Source organism: Cryptomeria japonica, chromosome 10, assembly GCF_030272615.1.
Source record: "Cryptomeria japonica chromosome 10, Sugi_1.0, whole genome shotgun sequence".
Lineage (NCBI taxonomy): Eukaryota > Viridiplantae > Streptophyta > Pinopsida > Cupressales > Cupressaceae > Cryptomeria > Cryptomeria japonica.
The window spans coordinates 154,976,020-154,996,804 of NC_081414.1; the positions used below are offsets into that span (position 1 = coordinate 154,976,020).

A 20,785-nucleotide genomic window follows, 5' to 3' on the forward strand; every position below is an offset into this window, starting at 1 on the left:
AGGATAATGATACCAGATGGATCTCTTTGGATGGTCCAATGCATCGAGTTTTTTCAGAATACCCATCCTTGATTGGACTATTTCACACAACTCACAATGAATCAGAGCAACCGAAATTTCTTGACCTTCTTCAAAGGTTAAGTAATATAGAGACACTCTTAACTTTAGCATCTCTTTTGCCCATGCTAGAGGAAATGAGGAATATTATGAAGAAAGCCCAACAAAGAGCTATGTATATTGCAGAATATGCTAAGCTTCATAAGTTGACATGCATGACACTTGATAATCTCTATCAAAGTCAATCGAGACTATCTGATGAAAAATTTGTTAAGTGGTGGACACTCATAGATTTGAACAATCCTGATAACTTTTTACAAATCGGTGCAAATAGGGAGGTATGTGCCAATGTATGGGGAGTTGAGATACCAATGCACTTCTATTCCATAGTCGACCCTGAGGAACCAGGAAAGCACCCCAAGAAGCAACTAGCAAGAGTTACAAGGGAAGATTTCGACAAGAGTGTTGAGTCTGTAACTACTTCTATGAAGAAAATTTCCTATAATATTTCCTCACAAATTAGAAGCAGGTTCCCTCCTCAGAAACTACTCGAAGCCATGTCTATTGTGTTTCCTCAATATTGGAGCCTCAACAGTCTAGTTGATTTTCAAAGTAAGCTACTGACTTTGATAAATCAATTTTGCATATCTAGAGAATTGAATGGAGTAACTATAAATGGAATATTAGATGAAACTCTTCTTAGAGAGAAATCAACTCATTTTGCATACACTATGAGGGAACAATATGACAGAATGGAGAACCTCCATGAAGAGAGATCAGTAACAAGGCTTTGAAAAAATCTAGGTGAGAACGAAGTATTGCGTGATTCAATATCAGAATATTTCAAGCTTGCTGATTTATATCTTACCATGATATTGGGTTCGGTGGAAGATGAGAGAGTTTTCAGTGCTTTGGGGTTCCAAAAATATTAGCTAAGAAACAAGCTAGACAAAAAATTGAAAAATTGCTTGAGGCTCTATACATCTAGGTATGATGTCCACACTTTTCCTTACGATAGGGCACTGAAAATATGGAGGTCCAAATGTGAAAGAAGAGTTTTGGGAAATACTTCAAACCAAAGTGCCAGTGGGAATATTGTCTCGTGCACTGGACCTACTGGTAGCATTGAGATGCAGTTCAACGAAGGTATGCAGACTCAGAGTGAAGAAAACACAGACAAGAATCAAGAAAGCTTTGAATTTGACGAGGAGGAATGACAACTATAAGAGATCGGTATTTATTAAAATACCAATCTTATTACTATATCTCATCATTCATATTACAAAAGCATATTATTATGGTTGATAACTTGATGATATTTTATGAGTTTGTCAACTTTTTGCAATTAAAATTTAATATTGATTTGTAATTGTATTTTTCAACTTTCTATTTCCAGATTTAAAATAAAGTAATAAAAGACCATAACATGTTTATTGATACAGAGATGTTTATTTAGACATGTTGAGAACTTAGATTTTCATTAATTCTTTCAAAATATAGCCATATGATACAATTCATTCAATACACAACTCTGGGTGATTCTCCATGCAAAAGTCAATACAAAATTTTAGAATCCTTTGCAAATGACCCTGAATTCCCTTTTATAGAAACAAGGGAGCAACAAAAACTTCAGGTCAATTTGCAACATGTGAAGACTCAACATCAAAATTAATTACTAAGGCACTGAACAGTGAATATATCATCCCGACTGCCATCAGTATCACAAACTCAACACAAATTTACATGGCCATCATAGGCTGGATTAACACTTTAGCAATTTAATAACTGCTACATGTCTCCCGTTCAAAAAGCAGAGTTCAAAATTAAATATTAATTAAAGCCATGACAAATTAAATATAGATAATAACAGTGCCCAAAACCTAGAAATCAGAAATAGAGAAATGTAGAAATGTTAAAACTTGGGAGAATTTGAGAATACAAATTTATAAGGATGAAGGTTTGCATTGTGCATCATAGGCTGGATTAACAATAGAAAGTGTTGGTTTTTTCCTGTTCATAAAACAAAGTTATTTCAAGCGATGCCAAATTCCAAACAGAAAAAACATAAAACCTTGAAATTAAGAGTAAAAGCAGAAAACTGTGCAATACATACTATGATTCTTGAGATTTTTGTGCCAGTTTTTGTAGGGTGCTCCACTCTTCGTCTGATGGAAGTCCAATATTCTTTAAACTATGGTAAGTCAACTACAACTTTGTCAACAATCCATATTTAGAAGAGTGACTTGACATTATTGTTTCACCTAATACCACATTCAAAGTTGTAAATGGTTTGATGAATTCCAGAAAGCTTTGGAAGTTGTGTCCTTAGGAAGCAAGTCTAAATTAGACTTCATTTTTTCCTCCATGATTTTTTTGTAAGATTCTTTTCCAGTGAATTTATTTGATGGGTCAATGGACTTCGGCAAACCAAGTTTAATCAAAGTGGTGGTCTTTTCTTGTAGCTTCAATATCTTTTTGCCACCTTTATCCACAATTTTTTATGTTTCCCTTAGTTTCTGCCATTTTTGAAGGATAGATGATGTCTTAATTGTGGAATCAATGTGGTTGTTAATTCCCTTGGATGCCAAATAGCTATCATTGGTACTGTAGACTACTTGCAAAATCTGTTTTGCCATATCCTCTTTTGAATAAACATGTATGCTCTTCTCAATGAGCCCTTTGATCTTCCAATAAATTAATCTTATACTTTCATTCAATTCAAACAATTCACACAACTTGTCACCCCTCAGCATTATTTGCCCCCAAATATTTTCTTGTATAGACTTCTTTGAATTTTTCATATTATCTTTCAATCTGTCCTTTGAAGTTTTAATTTTATCATTTGCATTTTGTAGGTCTTCTTTCATTTGTGCACATTTTTTTATTTCTTCCTCTACTTCCTCATCCAAATGTTTTGCTTTTTCCTTCTCATGATCCAATAGGTCCTGTATTTTTTTTATTTCAGCAGCAACAAACTCATAACTTTTATATAATTTTTGTGAACTGACTCTTTCATCATCAATTTTTTTATTGCTTTCAGCCAATTTTTCCCTTAGTTCCTTCAATTCTGCCTCCATCTTTTCCTTCTCTGCAATTTCTATTGCAGAGCCCAAATTTTTTATCCTTTTTTGTAAATCATTACACTTGTTATTTGTTGCTTTCCTCTTTGATTTTTCATTTGCCAAGTCTTCCTGTAACTTTTCTATTTGTTTCTCCAACTTATTTTTTCTCTCTCCACGTTTAGCAGTGATGTGTAGATCAGTTCATTAGTCTTTTTTGACACACTAATTTTGTCCACATTTTGTACTTTGGAAAAATCCATTTGGAGGGTGCTAACTTGAAATTCGGAGGGATCTATTTGACTATGTGGTGGATTTTTATGTTTATTTGGGGGCATAACAACCATGAACTCCATCATATCTGTGTGGGTCATATGTTGGAAATACCCTATTCGTTGCATGTTGTTCCTCTAAAACTTCAATCAGGGCAACCCTCTGCAATGCTCTCTTTTTTTCCTTTATTTACATTTGTTGTGTGTTCAATTTTTTCATAGTAATCACATAATTGAAAATCTAGGCTTGCTGAAGCAATTGAATGTTTGAAAGGTGAAATAATGGAGGCTCCAATTCCACCTATGCCTATGGCTTTAACTAATGTATTATGAGGAGTACCAACAACCATTCCTGATCATGTTCTACTATCACTTGCATGTGTAGTTTTTCTTGTCTTTTAAGGGGCCTGTTCTAAAGCTGCAAATGATAGTTTTGTAGCGGTAGTGGCACTTGATATAAGATTCTGAATAGTATGAGTATCTACCACTAGTGGCCTCTTGTGAGAGATATTGTATTGATGCACTTGTCCAACACCAATACAACTAGTATCAGTAGTAGTATTTATGCCAACCCCACCAGTCGCAATGATACTTAACTAAACAGTAATAGGAATATTATCCCTAAATTCCCCACTAGTGGCAGTGGCACTTGATTCACCACCAATAGGAATACCATGATGTGGTAGTGGTTGTGGATTTGAACCTCTAACAAATGTAGGTGGAGCTAGAGGGTAATGAGTAGTACCTTTCTGTGATGAATCTGATGAATCAAGTCCAATGACTGGTTTAACAGGAGCTTTTGATTTTGAATCTGATGGAAGTTGTACCTCAAGTGGAAACCGAATGCCTTCTCCTATGGGACCTATACCACCACCTTCAAAAACCATTTTTTCCATAATGTTTGCCCCTTTGCTATATTTTTCTTTCATGCACTCATTGACTCCACCAAATATTGCACGAACTATAGTAGTTGTTGGAGTGGACTCAACCCCATACTCATTTTCCTCATCACTCCTCTCATATGTTGTTGTGGGATGCTCCATATTCCACAATTTTTTAGACTCTTCATCCTCGTCGATGGACTCAATTTCTGCATTAGTCTTTGGTTCACCGAGATTCTTCCTCATAGTCCAAAAATCATTTTTTTTGGTTTGAGTCCAAAATCCGCCTTTACATTCTTGCATAATTGGTTTGGGAATAGATTTTCTAGATGGATTAGCAGATTTTTGGTAGAAATTGTAGGACCTCTTATTTTGGATGTCCTTCTCTATTGTCCTCTGTTTGTGCAATGGCATAATTTGTGATGACAATTCTTCTGTTGAAATGTTATTGTCAGCGACAATTTTCTCCATCTTTCTTTTTACGTCATCCTAGGAGTCCATGTTTCTAAGCTTTTCTAGAAATGGCTTACTTTCATGTTGACATAACTTTGAAGAGTTCCCTTTTTTCTTAAGCCTTGCTTGAACTACACCGATTGGATCATATTGCCAGAGACCCTCATCACCAAAGCTAAAAACTATCAAAAAATCATGTGCCACATTATATGATTTTCTCTCAAATGTGAACCCTCCACATGAGAAAAAAAAGGAAAGAAATATGCTCTTCTTTTGCTAACCATGAAAGAGCCTATTTGTGCTCTCCAACTTTCGTACATATTCCAATGAAAATACCCTCTCTGTCACATGTATTGGAAGTTTGTAGGGTTTTACTGTTGATCCGTAGAACCTTAACACATTGTATTCTTCCATGAAGAACCAATCAACCAATTGTATTTGACTTCCGAGTTGAATGCAATCTCTACAAGACCTAGGCAATCTAGGCATTGGAGTGCTTGTAATTACATGAAACATTGGTGCCAAAAAGAAGTCTACAAAATGGTTGTAGTTTTTTCTGTTATCATCCATCCTTATCTAGGTGTCCATTCATATATTGGACATTGTTCTGTTCTGAGTCTTCTCATCAATCTTATAGTTCACAATGTGAAGACTGTTGGTCTCGAATATTGCATGATACTTGGATAGAAGAAGATAGCACAAGTAGGATGAGAACCTAAATGTTTTACAGTAACCTTTTTTGATCATTAATAATTGTTTTTGCATGGATTGAACAATGTGCTCAACAAAATTATATCTTACTGCTTGACTTAGACAATGGATATTAAAAATCATTTAAAGAAGGCTAGCACCCACTTCCCTATCATTTTCCAATCCCAGACAAAATGTCAGCAAGGAAATAGTATCCTGAACCCATGGAAAAAAATGTTATAATCATAAGTAGGCTTATGATTCTGATCCAATGGAGTACCATGCACTATTAGAGCTCTAATAAATGAATCTATATGACTTGGATCGTGACTCTCATATTTCTCTGCCAACTTTCCTAGGTCAATGTGGATGTTTGAGTTTTGTGCTTCAAACCCTAGGTTCAACAAATGAGCAAATTCTCCCTCGGTTATGGATAGAATTTCCTCTTTTGTATTTTTATTGACAATTGTTTTTTTATCTTCATCATAATTTTCGGTGCAAACCATGACAAATTCAGGGCAAGGGAATACTTCAGGTGACACCATGCTTTCCAATCCAACATCCCATGATGCAATTTTATTCGTACTTTGTTTTAACATTGTGTTGAAAACAATAAATTTTGCCATGTTTGGATCTCCCGCCTTATTAGAAAATGCATATATAATTTCTATGATACACTTTTTACTATGGATAGCAGGGTCATAAATATCATGGTATTCATTAGTGAAACTTGGTGCTTTAACCAGTTCAGTTAGGTATATTTTTTTAATTCACTTGGATTTTTGTTGAACTACTGCTTTCCGGTTTCCCCATCGTTGTTACTCTTAATGGTTCAAAATAATGCTAGATACAAACCTTAAAATGCTAACCCTCAAATTGAACCACAGGATTCAAAAAAATTAAAAAAAAGCGGGATGTAGGTGTTCTAGATTTTACCCAAATTTTTTATTTCACTAGATTGGCGTAAACAGACTCTATTGCATTCCTCAATCTAGTAGCCATTTTTTAATCTCCCTGGATTTACTGGTTTGTACAAGAAATCAAATACGATTATGAATCACTTATTTTGAAAACATTGAAAAATTCAAAAGTAATACCTAAATGGCAAAATTTCTAGAATCCTGTTGTAATTTTATAAATTATTATTAATATCTATTCGTCGTCGAAGGACAAAACATTCATTTCTTCAATCTAAATTTTGAGGATAGTGGACACTTCACCAAACACGAGTCACTTTTCTGAACTGTTTTTGAAGTCTTTTTAATCCTTTTCAACTTCTGCCCGAAATAGAGCTTAATAGACTTAATTATAGTTAATTAAATGTTAAACATTCAATTCCAGGCGAAGTTCTAAAAAATGTGTTTACTTCCCACATTCGGGCTGAAATCCACCCTAAGTCGTTGATCTGTGCTCATCCAATGGACGATGGTATCTATTGTCAGTTATCGTGGGTCCCAAGACTTTTGCCATTTTTTGGCCACATCACTAGACATAGTGACACTTCATCGTCCCATGGGCAGTTGGTGTTTCTGGGTGAAGTTTGGAAAAAAGTTTATCATTTCCACTTTTGGCTCGAAATCCACCTTACACCGTTGATCTATGCTCGTTGCTCATGAAAAGGCATGGTCTGAGACTCCGCTGGATTTAATTTTCAAATTGTTTATCAAAGTGATGGTTCGAGACTCTGATGGATTTAATTAATTTTATGAAAATAAATTAGAAAATTAATTTTTTTTCTAATTAAACAAATGTCACGTAGTGGATAGTACTTACCTTTATAGTATTATAATATCTGCATATTGTAATAAAATAATTTTCTATGAGCCTATGAATTTATAGATAATGTATAAGATATAATATAATATAATATAATGTAATGTATTATAAATATTATTTAAAAATTCAATTTTTAAGTATAAATTATATTAATGAAAGCGTTCATTTAGGGCTAATCCTAAGGTGTGTTAAAGTGTTCCTTTAGGGCTAATCCTGAGGTTGTGTGGTAGTGGGAAATTCCTCTCAGAGAGACTGGTTTGGTGAAGGAGAGAATTGAAATCTACAATGGAGGCAAATTCTTCTTCTCCTTTAATAAGAAGCTTGTCCCATTTGTGGGGAAGGTGATAGACAAAATATTGAAAGACCCGTTCAAATGTAAGGACAAAAATCTTGTTAATGCGGTGAATCTTATCCTTTGTGAAGACATTGCCTATGTAGGGAATCACTATCGAACTAACAATAGGATTTTGGCCCTCATAGCAGCGTGGGGATTTGATGTTGAGGAGGAGGTTTTTAAGGTGTAGAACACCCTCACCACCCTCATCGAGGAAGACAACCTGGTGAATTTGAATGTAGTAATTGCGAGGGTGGTGTCGCAGGTGGGACTCACTCCTGTCGAAGGGAGCTCGGAGAGGGTGGCTACTATCCGATTTGTTAGGTGGCAAGAGGAAGGGTTGATGAGGAGGTGTAGAAGACGGGCCGAACAAGGATGGGTAGCAGTGAAATTATGCACCAAGCTTATCTGTATGGAGGAATACCTCCATTCCTTGCATGTGATTGCTCAAGCTGAAGTTGGAAGAGAGTTGCACCCAAGAGAGGCAATTGAGCGGGCCTCCAAGGTGGCTAGTGTTAAAGAGGACCCGAAGCTTTGTCGCCTGCTAGGTCTTCCTGCTTCTAAAGAGTCCTAGTGCTCTCTGGTTTGATGTGCTTTTTGATATGTTCTCCTTGGGGGTTAATCCCCTTTCTCCTCTTATGTATATAGTTTGAAATTTAAATTTATTTAACTATGGATAGTTGGACGGGTTCTTCTATGTCGTGCAAATCGGGGTTGGTCTGCAACAGGGGTTTAGAATAGGTGTTTTGTAGTCTGGTGATTTTGTGCATGGCAGAAAGATAAAACTGCCCACCACATTTTGTATCTTTCTTATATATTAATAAAATTATAAATTATCAATTAAAAAAAAATTAATGAAAGCGTATATAATTATAATTTCTATAAAATACTAAAATAATATTTATCTATATGGAAACAAGATTTTTTTTTTTGGATTGGTAAAAGGCCAAGAGCTACAATTTTATTAATAATTAATAAAATATTACATTTTACAAACTCCATTCGGTGCGGGCACCAGTAGGAAAGAACGGAGTCAAGAAAACCTCTGGTCTTGCTCGAGACTATTAAGTCCAACATAATTCCAAAAAATCCTAAATCAATCTAAATTACAAAGTTTCTCCGCCCTGCACTAGGGAAAGAACCGAGGTGAGCATTTAGCATTTAGCTCCCCATTTACATGTCCAGTGATCTATTACATTATTATACATAACATTATATTACATCAGCTAAGGATTATCCTTTCACTATCTAATGATATGAACCATTCTCCAAAGTTTAAGCTTGTTCTTTGATGTCTATTCTTTCTTGGTTAGCTTCCACTCTTCCTACCACAGTCCTACAAAAACCTCAACAATTCTTCTACAATCTCCTCTACAAGTTGTTAGTCGAAAATATGCCTATAAAATAGAGTATATGAATCCATAGTGATCATCAATCAAACAACTTTAATAGTTAGGAATTGTCAAAAGCATAATGCAAAATGCCTTCAAATTACCAAAATACCCATGTATGATCACCTATTTATATCAAGTATGATTAACTGTAAGAGTTCAAAGTTACTATTAAACTATATCGCTTCAAAGTCTGACATAGCTAATATATTAAAGCAAAAATAGCATTTTGAGGGTTTAAATTTTATTACTATTTTAACAAAATTCTGTCTCAGGCTACCCATTAAGCCAGGCCTATGCCCTAGCTGGAAATTTTCAGTTTCTCATTTACCCAAATCCCTTTCGAGCTGTGAGGTAGTTTTCAAACCAATCCTCACGACTGGTTCCTTAGACCTGAAAGAGCCAAAGGAGAAAGTTTAGGCTCCGCCTAATTTCAGCTCTCCTCAATGCAAATTCACTTGCATCATAAATTGTCAGAATAGGCATCCTTGGGACCAAACAGTTGTTTAGTATAAGGATATCATAGTGCCTTGGTTTGGGAATAGTTAATTAATCATCAATATTAACCAACACTTTGTCCAATTCCACAAGGATTGTTGGGATGAAAACCTCCCTGCAGATTTGGTCAACCACGTCTCTATCCCGCTTAGTATACATGGTAACCGCAAGAAACATTGCAGCAATATCAGGATTAGCCCTAGTCCTGTCATCACTTTTCATGAAATTATTTCCTAATATCTTGGCCACTGCATGACTAACTACTTCATGCAGATACTACAAGATGCCATGCAATCTTTCATTCGTAAGTGCTCCCAAGAAGGCCATTTGTCTTTTTGAGCTTTTCAGTCTTATCAGAGTATCCATCTATAGAAGGGACCATTTTGATCTTAATCTCAGATGTTAGGGTGCGATCAAATTTCGCCTTAATGCTGAATTTAAAGGTGAAATCTTACCTTGAGTAATAAATTCTGAGGGGACATATCATACATATGTGTGAGTTGTTGCTATCAGCCTTTACGCATAAGCCTCATATGCAACAAGGGATAGGACAAGGTCAGGAATTAGGATTGGCCACGTAGAAGGGAAATCAACATCCAACCTCAAAGGCAACCACCGAAAGGACAAAAGCCAGCTTCATTCCTTGACAATAGAGAATGAGTGATATGTATCATCATTACTATGTCAGAGCCAACCTAGTTTCAAATCACAAAATAACAAGTTGCGTTGGCAATAAAAGGTGGACGAGATCTTTAAGGATCTAAATAATAAATGCATTACTATAGACGACAAAGGCTACACAACCCTTAAATATCTTTAAGGATATTTTCCAGCATTAGCAATGGTTAACTAGTAGTTATGATGTATGCTGCAATTTTTTGAATGGTGCAATGTAAGGGCTGCGTAGCCATTGCCACTATAGACCAGGTATAAATTTATAATCATACACATATGAGTAATAGAGTATGTGAGAGAGAAACAAAAAAGAGATAAAGAGGTAAATAAATATATAAAAGATCAATGGAACAACGACACAAGTAATAAATTATATATATATATATATATATATATATATATATATATATATATAAAGAAAACAACCTAAAAGATATAAAAATAAAAAATAAAATTACAAAATATACAAAACAAAATATATATACATGAGTATAAAAATGATAAATGAAAAGATGAATAAATATAATATAATAAAGCGGTATAAACCTATCAATAAATATTTTATGTTCTCTATTTTATTTTATATTATTTCAAAATATTTTATTTTATTTTTTGCGATATAAGATTTTAATGAGATGATATATTTTTAAGCATAATTGAAGTTTAATATTATACATTAGCCTAAAATTACACATTGGATGTTGATTTGAAGGCCTTAGTAACCTTCGATAAACTAGAAACTAATGATAAGAAGGTGACTGCTCTAAAGGGATATAATTCAATTAATTTTAAATATTTAAATTATTTTTTATTTAATTATTTATTTATTAAATCTATTTTATATATTTAGATTAATTTTTGTTAATTTATATATTCATTAAATTATTTTTAAAAATAAACTTTAAAATCCACCTTAACAAATTAAATATAAATGATTTTAGGGGATGTTATGACATCTATACGAATTGTTAACTCCCGAAATAACTCTTAAAACATATTAAAAAAATTATATTAACTATGTGAATTCTATTTTAAGTTAACCCTTTGAATTATATTCAATAGGACCGCAAATACATGTCCATGTACCTAGTTAGTTGGACTTTTTTTTTTATATTGAAATTATGCAGAAAAAATTACAAGTTAGTTGGAATTTTAATTCATTTGTTTTTCGTGAGATAAACATCTTTTTTATATATTTATAATCAATGATAATCAACGTACAAATAATTAATGAAACAAACTAGATTTTTTATATATTAAATATAGAGGAAGAAACATTGCATAAAAAAGATCAGAGTATTAAATTTATTTCCATTGTTTAACAAAATATTGAAATAACATAGCTCATAGACAAAAAAAAAACATAGCTCATAGACATTGCGATCCTTATTGGATGCTATCACTTGCAGCCAATCCCTGACATTATGTTTTTTCAAATACTTCTTTGTCAAGTACTTCAAATATCTTTTAGAAAAGGCCATCTCAGAAGTGACACTGAGTTTGTTATTTAACTGTAGAGAAGAAATTAGAATAGACCTGCTATATTTTTATGGTGAAAATTAAATCTTATATCCACACAAATTAATAACTATTTAAGATATTTCAAAACATAATGATTATGCCCAGTATCATTTCATGGCATGATGACAACAACAAATAATAAAATGAAATAGAAAGCATTTTTATATCCATAAGAGACAAACTGAAACGAACTAGAATTTGCAAAATTATCATTAATATATATGTTTCACAAATTTACAATTTTTACATGTCGGAGTCCCTAAAAAACTTTAAAACCAAAATGAGTGAGATTACGAGGAAATAGCCAAAAAAACAAAACTACTAGGGGGTTGGGCTAGGGCACATGCAGTGGACACCTTCATGGTTTACCCTAAGAATTGTGCCCTCCCTCTATGCAGAATTCTTCAGACATTATAAGCTGTGAGAATTGTTCAAGCCATTTGTAGTCTAGAAAGTCATCTGGGAGAAACAATTTCTGGAGAAAGTCCCTACCAATCTGCGCCCATATCCTATGACGTGTCAACTGCTCCACATTCAGGTTCAAAAGAAAAGGTTGCTTGACTACTGTTTGGTCAGGGAGGAGAAGATTGGTTAATTCATTCGCCCAAGGGATCCCCACCCCTACTTCTGCAAAGACGATAACAGTAACATTGTCTCCAAAGAAGTCTTCTTTAAACACCTTCCTTAACAGCAACAACATATCCACCTTGTCTCCTCCAAGGTCCAAAAGAGACGCTAAGAACTGGGACGTAACACCCGTGTTAAAACGGTATCTATTTTCATTTTACAAAAACTCTCTGCCCAACACCATTCTCATAGCCTCATTAGTGAACATCCCAACCTCCTTACAGACTGATTGGAGGGTTGGGTCTCTAACGGAGCCCAAAAAGGCCCTCTGGTCCTCTGCAGACATGCTTCTCAAGAAGATAGGAGTGTCCATCTTGAGAAATCAAAATACCAAATTATACAGCCTGAGCCTATAGACCTAAACCAGAGGCAGAATTTATCTACCGTGAGCTCCGACGATTTATCTACCAAAGGCTAATTGAAGATGAAAGAAGCAGAGATCGCCTATAAATAGCTAAAGCTCTTGATTTTTATAATTCCTTCTCTAACTGTATTAATTCCTTTAATTTTTTTAAATCTTTTGTATACCTTTGCAAATCTTTTCCATAATTGCACTAGTGTGCGAAATTGGAAACAACTCTAAACCAGTACCAAATACCATATTGGAAGTCGTGCTAAAGTGGTGGGGCAGAGTGGATTGCAATTAGCGACAAGACATATATTAAATGACCAACATTATTGATCGTGACATTTGATACATTTCTATTGAATCGAATTCCATTCCAGGCACTTTCTGGAGAACTACGTTCTCTTCAGAAATTTGGATCGAAATAAAACTTTAGTCATTGATCTATGATCATCAAACGGTTTAAAATCATTAATGGATTTTAGATATGTGTGACGTGTCAATGAGGTCGCGCTTATTGATACATCGTGTAGAGTCTAGACTCAATGTGATGTGCCTTGTCTATTAATGGCAATGAATTCATGAAATCGCCAATAAAATATGTATTTTTTCATAAATAACGAAATATTAACTAAACAAATTAAATAATTTTCAAACGGTGGATAAAAATCGTCAATACACTTAAATAATTTTTCCTTCGGAGTAAAATTTTTTGCCCATACACTTATATATTTGTTTCTTTAAATGAAAAATATTTGCCTCCTACAATATATATTTTCCCCATAAAACAAGGTATTATTCACTAGAATTTTATGGAATTTTCATACCCTTGAAAAAAATCACCAATACAAATTAATTTTTTTTCCTACTTTGAAATTTTTTTTTTGCCATCAATATGAAAATTTCCCCCCCAAAATAACGTTTGATTCGCTAGGGTTTTACACTTTTTCCCGAGGTGTGCTTTCTTAAAGTTATCCCTATTCTCTCCCTCCCCACTCTGTCTCTCTCCCTACCCCCTTTATGTCCCTTAATTTCCCATCCCCCCTCTCTCTCTCTCCCTTAGGACCCCACATAACACTTAATGACATCATGTGACCCCTTAGCACACCACATGACCCTTTAGGAGCATATGATGTCCTAAGGGGTCATATGGTGTCCTAAGGTGGCAAGATGAACCATTATTACAATATAAAAAGGCGGTACCAATACTACTTACAAAAATAACAAACCAACATGCTCCCCCTCTCTCCCTTCCTCCATACCCCATCCATACACAAATTCAACTTGGTAAACAACTTCTTTATCTGAAAATTGGCTACAAGCCTCTCAAATTTGTTTATAGTTGGTAAAATTTTCATTATCACCCACTTTTCTTGTGTAGAGAAAATTCAGAAACACTTTCAAGCTTTCTCCTTCTACCTCCTCCACTATCACTTCTACTCTTCCGTTCTCCATGAAACCTGCAACTTGAAACACAATACTTTCTTCTCCCACCTTTTTCATCACTATATTTTGTTTACCCATCTCATTACATACCACTTGAAACATAATAATCTTATCTCCCACCTCCTTTATCATAATCACTCCTTTCTTTTGAACCATCAGATCCCCTTCAAACATGGTCTGAAAAACATTTGACCTATTCACCTGCCAATATATTATAAAGCAAAAGACAATGGAATGTCCTCTCTCTCTCTCCAACCCTCTCTCTCTCTCTCTCTCTCTCTCTCTCTCTCTCTCTCTCTCTCTCTCTCTCTCTCTCTCTCCCTACCCCTCTCTCTCTCTCTCTCTCTCTCTCTCTCTCTCTCTCTCTCTCTCTCTCTCTCTCTCTCTCTCTCTCTCTCTCCCTCCCTGCCCCTCTCTATCCTCTCTCCCCCCCTCTCTCTCTCCATCCATCTCCCTCTACCTCTCTCCCCCTCTTGGTCTCTCTCCCTCTCCCCCCTCTCTCTCTCTCTCCCCCTCTCTCCCCCCCTCTCTCTCTCTCTCTCCCTCCCTTTTCCATCCTCTCTCCCCCTCCTCTCTCTCTCTCCCTCCCTCTCCCTCTCCCTCTCCATCCTCTCTCTCACCCCTCTCTATCTCCCTCCCTCTCTCTCTCCACCCCTCTCCCTCTCCCTCTCTCTCCCTCTCCCCCTTTCTCTCGCTCTCCCTCCCTCTCCCTTTCCATCCTCTCTCCCACTCCTCTCTCCCTCTCCCTCTCCCTATATCTCCCTCTCTCTCTCTCTCTCTATCCCCCCTCTCTCTCTCCATTCCTCTCTCTCTCCATTCCTCTCCCTCTCCCTCTCCCTCCCTCCCTTTTCCTTCACATTTTATTTACTACAAGTAATGCGTACAAGGTTTTGATAAGTTAAAAGTGCGTACGGGGTACTAGGAATATGGATGTTGGTCTACTGAGAATTTTTAGGGACTAAAAGCGCACATGGGGTTAATGAATATACAACATACATAGTTCTTGGACATACTTTTAGTTGCCCAACAACCTCAACGACCTCAAAAGAATTTTTGAGGTCGTTGAAGGCCCCACTGCAACTGTTACTGCACTTCTGTGATAGTTTTATATGTAGAAGTAAGTGAAATTTTTGTTTTGCATGATTTCAAATGATTGAATTGTTGTTCTTATTAGTTTGGTCAATGTTATTGTGATTGTTTAATAGTTTTGATTAAAAAAAATAATGATAATGCTTAGTTTTATGGTTATTTGATTGTTTAAGAACTTTTGTTTACATATATATGTAATATGATTCTATTTAGGACAACCAGTATTAATGATGGGAAAGAACAAGTGAAGAACAATGGAACAACAAGAGACTGAAAAGGAAAGACAAAGGCAACATATGAAGAAATTATGTGACATAAGAATAATGGGACAAGAAGGTACGTCATCCTCAACATCTTAATTCGATTTACCAAACAAACATAATGCAATTGAAGAAGAGATCACAATGAATAATCAAACAAACGATGAAGATGCACCATCAATATTTGATTTACCGTATGAACCTAATGCAATTGAAGAAGAGATCACATTGAATATTCAATGAAATGATGAACATACACCAACTCTATTTGATGTGATGAATGTATCTAATGCACACAATGCACCAATGTTAACACCTTCTAAAATCATTCGTAGGAAATTAAAGTATCTAATTGACATCGATGAGAATATTTTGAAGCCAATGCTTGATAAAATGAATGAACGAATTTGTAGGAGAATGGTTAAAAGAATATGGCAAAACTATTTTGAAAACTTAAACCAAACTGTAAGATGCCAATTAATTGTTGAAATGATTAAAATTTTGAATTTTAGAGAGACAATGAAAATTGTAGGCCTAAGATCATCTGAAAGTAATAGTGAAAGAACTATTGTGAGAAATCTATTTGATGCATATCAATCTATTGGTTCAAAATCACGTACTAAATATTCTATTGTTACTCGACGTGATATTACAACAACCATAATGAGTAAGAAAATAAAAAAAGATTGTTTGATAAGCAAAACAAGTCAGTGATTAAACATAAGTAGAACAACATTATGTAAAACATTAGATAGGCGGGAGAAAATAGAGGATCCTAACAATAATTCTCTTTGGGTGTTCTTGGATAGACTACCACGCAAAGAAAAGGTTGTTGTTGATGCACTAAGAACATTAATTGAAACTTTTTGGCATGACAACACAAGGGTTTCGCTTAACCAAACAAATGTTGTTAGAAGGTGAATTGGATCTAGAAATTGTGAGCAACATGTCAAACACTATTTGGATATGACTCAAACAAAATTTTATGAAAGATTCTTTCAAAAGTTTCCTCAAATAAGAATCAGTCAAAGATTTTTTGAAATGACAAAACCTTTTTATGTTAAGATTAATCATGTACGCACCACGTGTTGTTGTAGGATGCATATTGAATTTTCCATGCACTATGATATTTATCGTCATATATGTTGTACTTTGCACACTAACGATGTTTTGTAGGAATGCAATAGATAACAACCTCCTAAGTCACCAAGATAATTTATTTCAAGTGTTTTATGTAAAAGAGATGATGGTTGTATTTATTATAAGATGATGTGTTTGAAAGGTTCTTGTGCTACATGTGGTGGTTTGCAACATTTGCCAAGATGTCTATATTTGGATAGCACACATGAAATTGGTAAGAAACTAGTATCTTTTGAAAGTACAATACAGTGACATATGGGGTTAAAGATGGAAAAGAATTGAAGAGATGTGCATTAGTGAAAAACGATATATTTGTAGCTGATTTTATGAGAACATTTAAAGAGAAACTAGTTTATGAGTACATAATACGTACACATAGAGGTCGATGGTTAGATGAGAAATTCAATTTATGCAAGGACACATTTCCTCTTGGTACCATTGTCTCTATAGTTGATTTTGCTGAAAATTATATACTACAACCTCAAAATGAAGTGCAATCTATGTATTACCATTCTACACAAGTTTCTATTTTTGTACACATAACATTCATGCATGCAGATGATAGCACAAAGGAGGATAGAAAGGTTGTAAGAGAGTATCGCTTCTACATAAATTATGACCATTCACATTCGTACAAGTTTGTGCAAGGATGCTTTAAAGTTTTCTATGATTGTTTAAGGGAAAGGAACATACAATACAAGCAACACATAATATGGTCAGATAATTGCACCTCACAATTAAAAAATGCAAGGATGTTCTATTGTTTGAGTAGGATGCATGTGACAAGCGGTGTACAACATTTTTGGAATTTCACTGAGGCTGGACATGGAAAGGGAGAGCATGATGGTGTAGGAGCATGCGCAAAAAGAGCCCTAGGTAGAGAAGAATTGAAGTAAGAAGGTGGTGCTAAGTTGATAGATGCAACAACAATTTTGCGATGGTGTAACTCTACAATGGGACCAGAGAATGCAGGAACGTCAATGGTTCATAGATATTTTTGGTTGATCACTGAATCTTACATTGAAAACTATCAAGATTGTTGTACAATTGTAGTATCCAATGACATGCACTCATTTCAAAGTTCAAATGCAAGTTCACCAATAATTTATATTAGACAGATTGTATGTTTTTGCTCTTCATGTATGTATTTTTTGTGGGAAGAATGTGAATCACAAGAGTGGGTTGACAAATGGTCTTGTAGACCGTTGGTTCCCATTGATACCTATCAAATTCCCAGAGCACTGCAGTTGAACCAGATGGAAGCATCAATTGATTTCGATCATGTATCCGACCTAGAGGAACCATGTGATTTTTTGGGTAAATTTTATTGCAGAGAATTTTTTTGGCTCATTTTGTTACATCAAACATTATTTTTGGTATTAATTATTATTCTATAATATGCAGGTCATGTGTGTGTAGTTGTTGCAGAAGAGAACAATGAAGAAGGAACAAATTACTTTTTGTGTCATTGTATTGAGCCTAAGAGAAAATTGACAACCACAGTCATTGACAGAGAGGGTATTGAGTATCCAGTAGGGTCTGTTGTCATGACAGGCACATGGCTTAGCAGATACCCTATCAAGAATTCTGATGTTTGGTTGTTCGAGGACTTTGAAACACATAGACATATTCTTTATTTCTCCAACTTTGTTGTTGCAACAAATATTTATTTGATTAAGCATCGTGGTAGACCTCATAACAAGATTTTATGAAAAGTTTGTGAATCTGACAGCGAGGCAATACTTGACACAATACGGGTTAGACCCAATCCAAAAGGCTCACTTGATTGATTCTACAGTTCAGGGTAGAATCATTTTGAAAATTTTGTATATATCGTCAACAAATTGTTTTATATTCGTTTTTTGTATATATAAATGTCCATGAGCTGATTTGTACATATTTAGGGGCATAATTTAATATATTTAAATGGCCACGAGCTGATTAGTACATATTTAGATGCCAAATTTTGTATATTTAAATGGCGATGAGCTGATTCGCGCATATTTAAATTCCAAATTTTGTATAAAAGCCCATGAGATGATTTGTAAAATATTTTTTGAATATATGTGACTATGTTTTGTGACTATTTTTTTAATATATGTGACTATGTTTTGAATATCTTAAGGGTTTTGAGTTTATGTGATGTGATAAGGTCAATCATGACCATTCTTGATTATACTTCAAGTTGCTTCAACCCACTAATGACACACTCCTACTCCAAAAACTCCATCCAATCATGGAACATGCTTTAAATAGGTCACAAAAACATAGATTCACTCAAGACCAAACATTTCAACCCCAAACACGATACCAACTGACCATACCAACCAACCGTAACCAAACTTCAATTGCTTTCTATAATCATGTGCCCAATAAGAAGATAATGGGTTTTCATCCAAAAAACCTTTTGTCCGAGCTGATACCGCTGCAGCCTTTTGTCCAAGCTTCATCCAAAAAAACCTTTGCCATCTTTAGATCCTTGGGTCTAAAATTCTCGCCAATTTAGTTTCACTATCATTTGGGGTAGGATATTGTGGTATAGTACATTTGAACAATAATGATGGGAAAGAGATTGGGCTGGCCGGGTTGGTTTTGACAAATATTCATTTAACTTTATAAAAGAGCAGCCACCAAATACACCGAATAGTTTGAGCAAAAATTAACCGTATTTATTATAAATAATAATTTATATATATCAAAATGTACAATAATCAACACAATGAACAAATTCTGTATGTATCGAATACGCTTATCAATATCAATGAAATGCACAATAATAAACACAATACACATTTATTGGATCGAATATCAACATTTATATATATCAAAAAAGGCATATATGCCAAGTCAATATAAGTTTTAAAAAAATGCGGCATATGCCATGTCCAAATCGATATACAATAAAAATGTAGAATATATCTACATGTATTGGTCATTCAATGACCACAACTAACACTATATGATCCTATACTTGTGGTGGATCATCAAAATTGAGCCTCTTTGATGCAGTACGCGACTCTGTAGATGGATGCACAACCACAATTCAAAAGCCAAGATAGAATCCTTTTGTAGAAAATAGTTCACAATTATCAACATAACTATGTAGTTAACCATAATTTCTTTGTAATTGAAATGTAGATTACATCATCTGCTGATCTAGGATCTACTGTCTTCTTTCTCTTCTCCTTGTTAGTCTTAGGAGTTTTCTTGAGCACAAACTACAAAGGATCCAAGTTATGGCCGAATTGCAAAGGGGCCTATTGTAGATTAAATACAATTAATATAATGTACTAACATATATAGATCAAAAACACTAAAAATCTACAATATAGAGAACAAAAGTGTACCAGAGCCTCAGATGCTTCTCCAGTAGACTGAGGAGTGTGCACCATTGATGGAGCAACTATGGCTATTACCTATACGAAAAATGATTAAAGATTAAGTACAATTAATATAATGATAAGTATAGTAGGTTAAATACAATTAATGTAATATATAAAACAAAAGTGTATCGGAGCCTGAGATGCTTCTCTAGTACACGGAGGAGGGCTCTCCATTGATGAAGTAACTATGGATATTTCCTTATGAAAAATGATAAGATTATAATTTATCACAAGTTCACATGTACACATGTATATAATCATCAAATCAAGAAAATAAAGTAAAGATACATACCTCTGCCCTCTCTCAATCCTTGGGTGTATCAAGTGCATTCAACAATTCTACAACGCCCATGGCCGCTATATATATAACAAACAAAAAACACTAATCAATCTACAAATTCCAACTAAGAAAATTTCAACCTTTTCAAACAATTGTACAATTAAAAATGTGTTCAATTACCTTCTTCCCACGTTTAGGCATTGTCGAGGATTTTTTTCGCTGAGGACGAGGCCTAGACATGGAGGGCGTACCCTAAAACAAACAAAATTAACACAAGAGATATTAATAGATAATATTAAACATAATTTAACAAATCTAAAATTAAATGACTTGCACATTCCATCAAAATAATACATAAAATAAGGTGTACAAAATATGATACCGCATAGCTTTGTAGGCAAAAATCAATCGTTGAGAGCGTGACATCATCAATGTGGGACATTTGGTCCCCTGTCAACGCCTACAAAACAAAAAATTATCAAGCATTAAAGAGAGTTAGTATATATTATTATTATTTTTTTAATTCGAAGTACTATTCTATTTTAACATATTATGAAATGTATACCTCAGGCGTCGAAGTTGCAATTGCAATAACTGCGGGAGGAAT

General features: G+C 34.5%; 1 long non-coding RNA gene across 1 annotated transcript; it reads right to left on the reverse strand.

The window, feature by feature from the left end:
- Positions 1 to 19,384: 19,384 nt before the first annotated feature.
- LOC131047974 (uncharacterized) lies at positions 19,385 to 20,441 on the reverse strand. Its single transcript, XR_009106343.2, has 4 exons — positions 20,359 to 20,441; positions 20,191 to 20,255; positions 19,863 to 19,931; positions 19,385 to 19,772 (listed from the first exon to the last, which is right to left on the reverse strand). It is a non-coding gene; the product is annotated as an uncharacterized LOC131047974 (long non-coding RNA).
- Between the last annotated feature and the right edge of the window lie 344 nt (positions 20,442 to 20,785).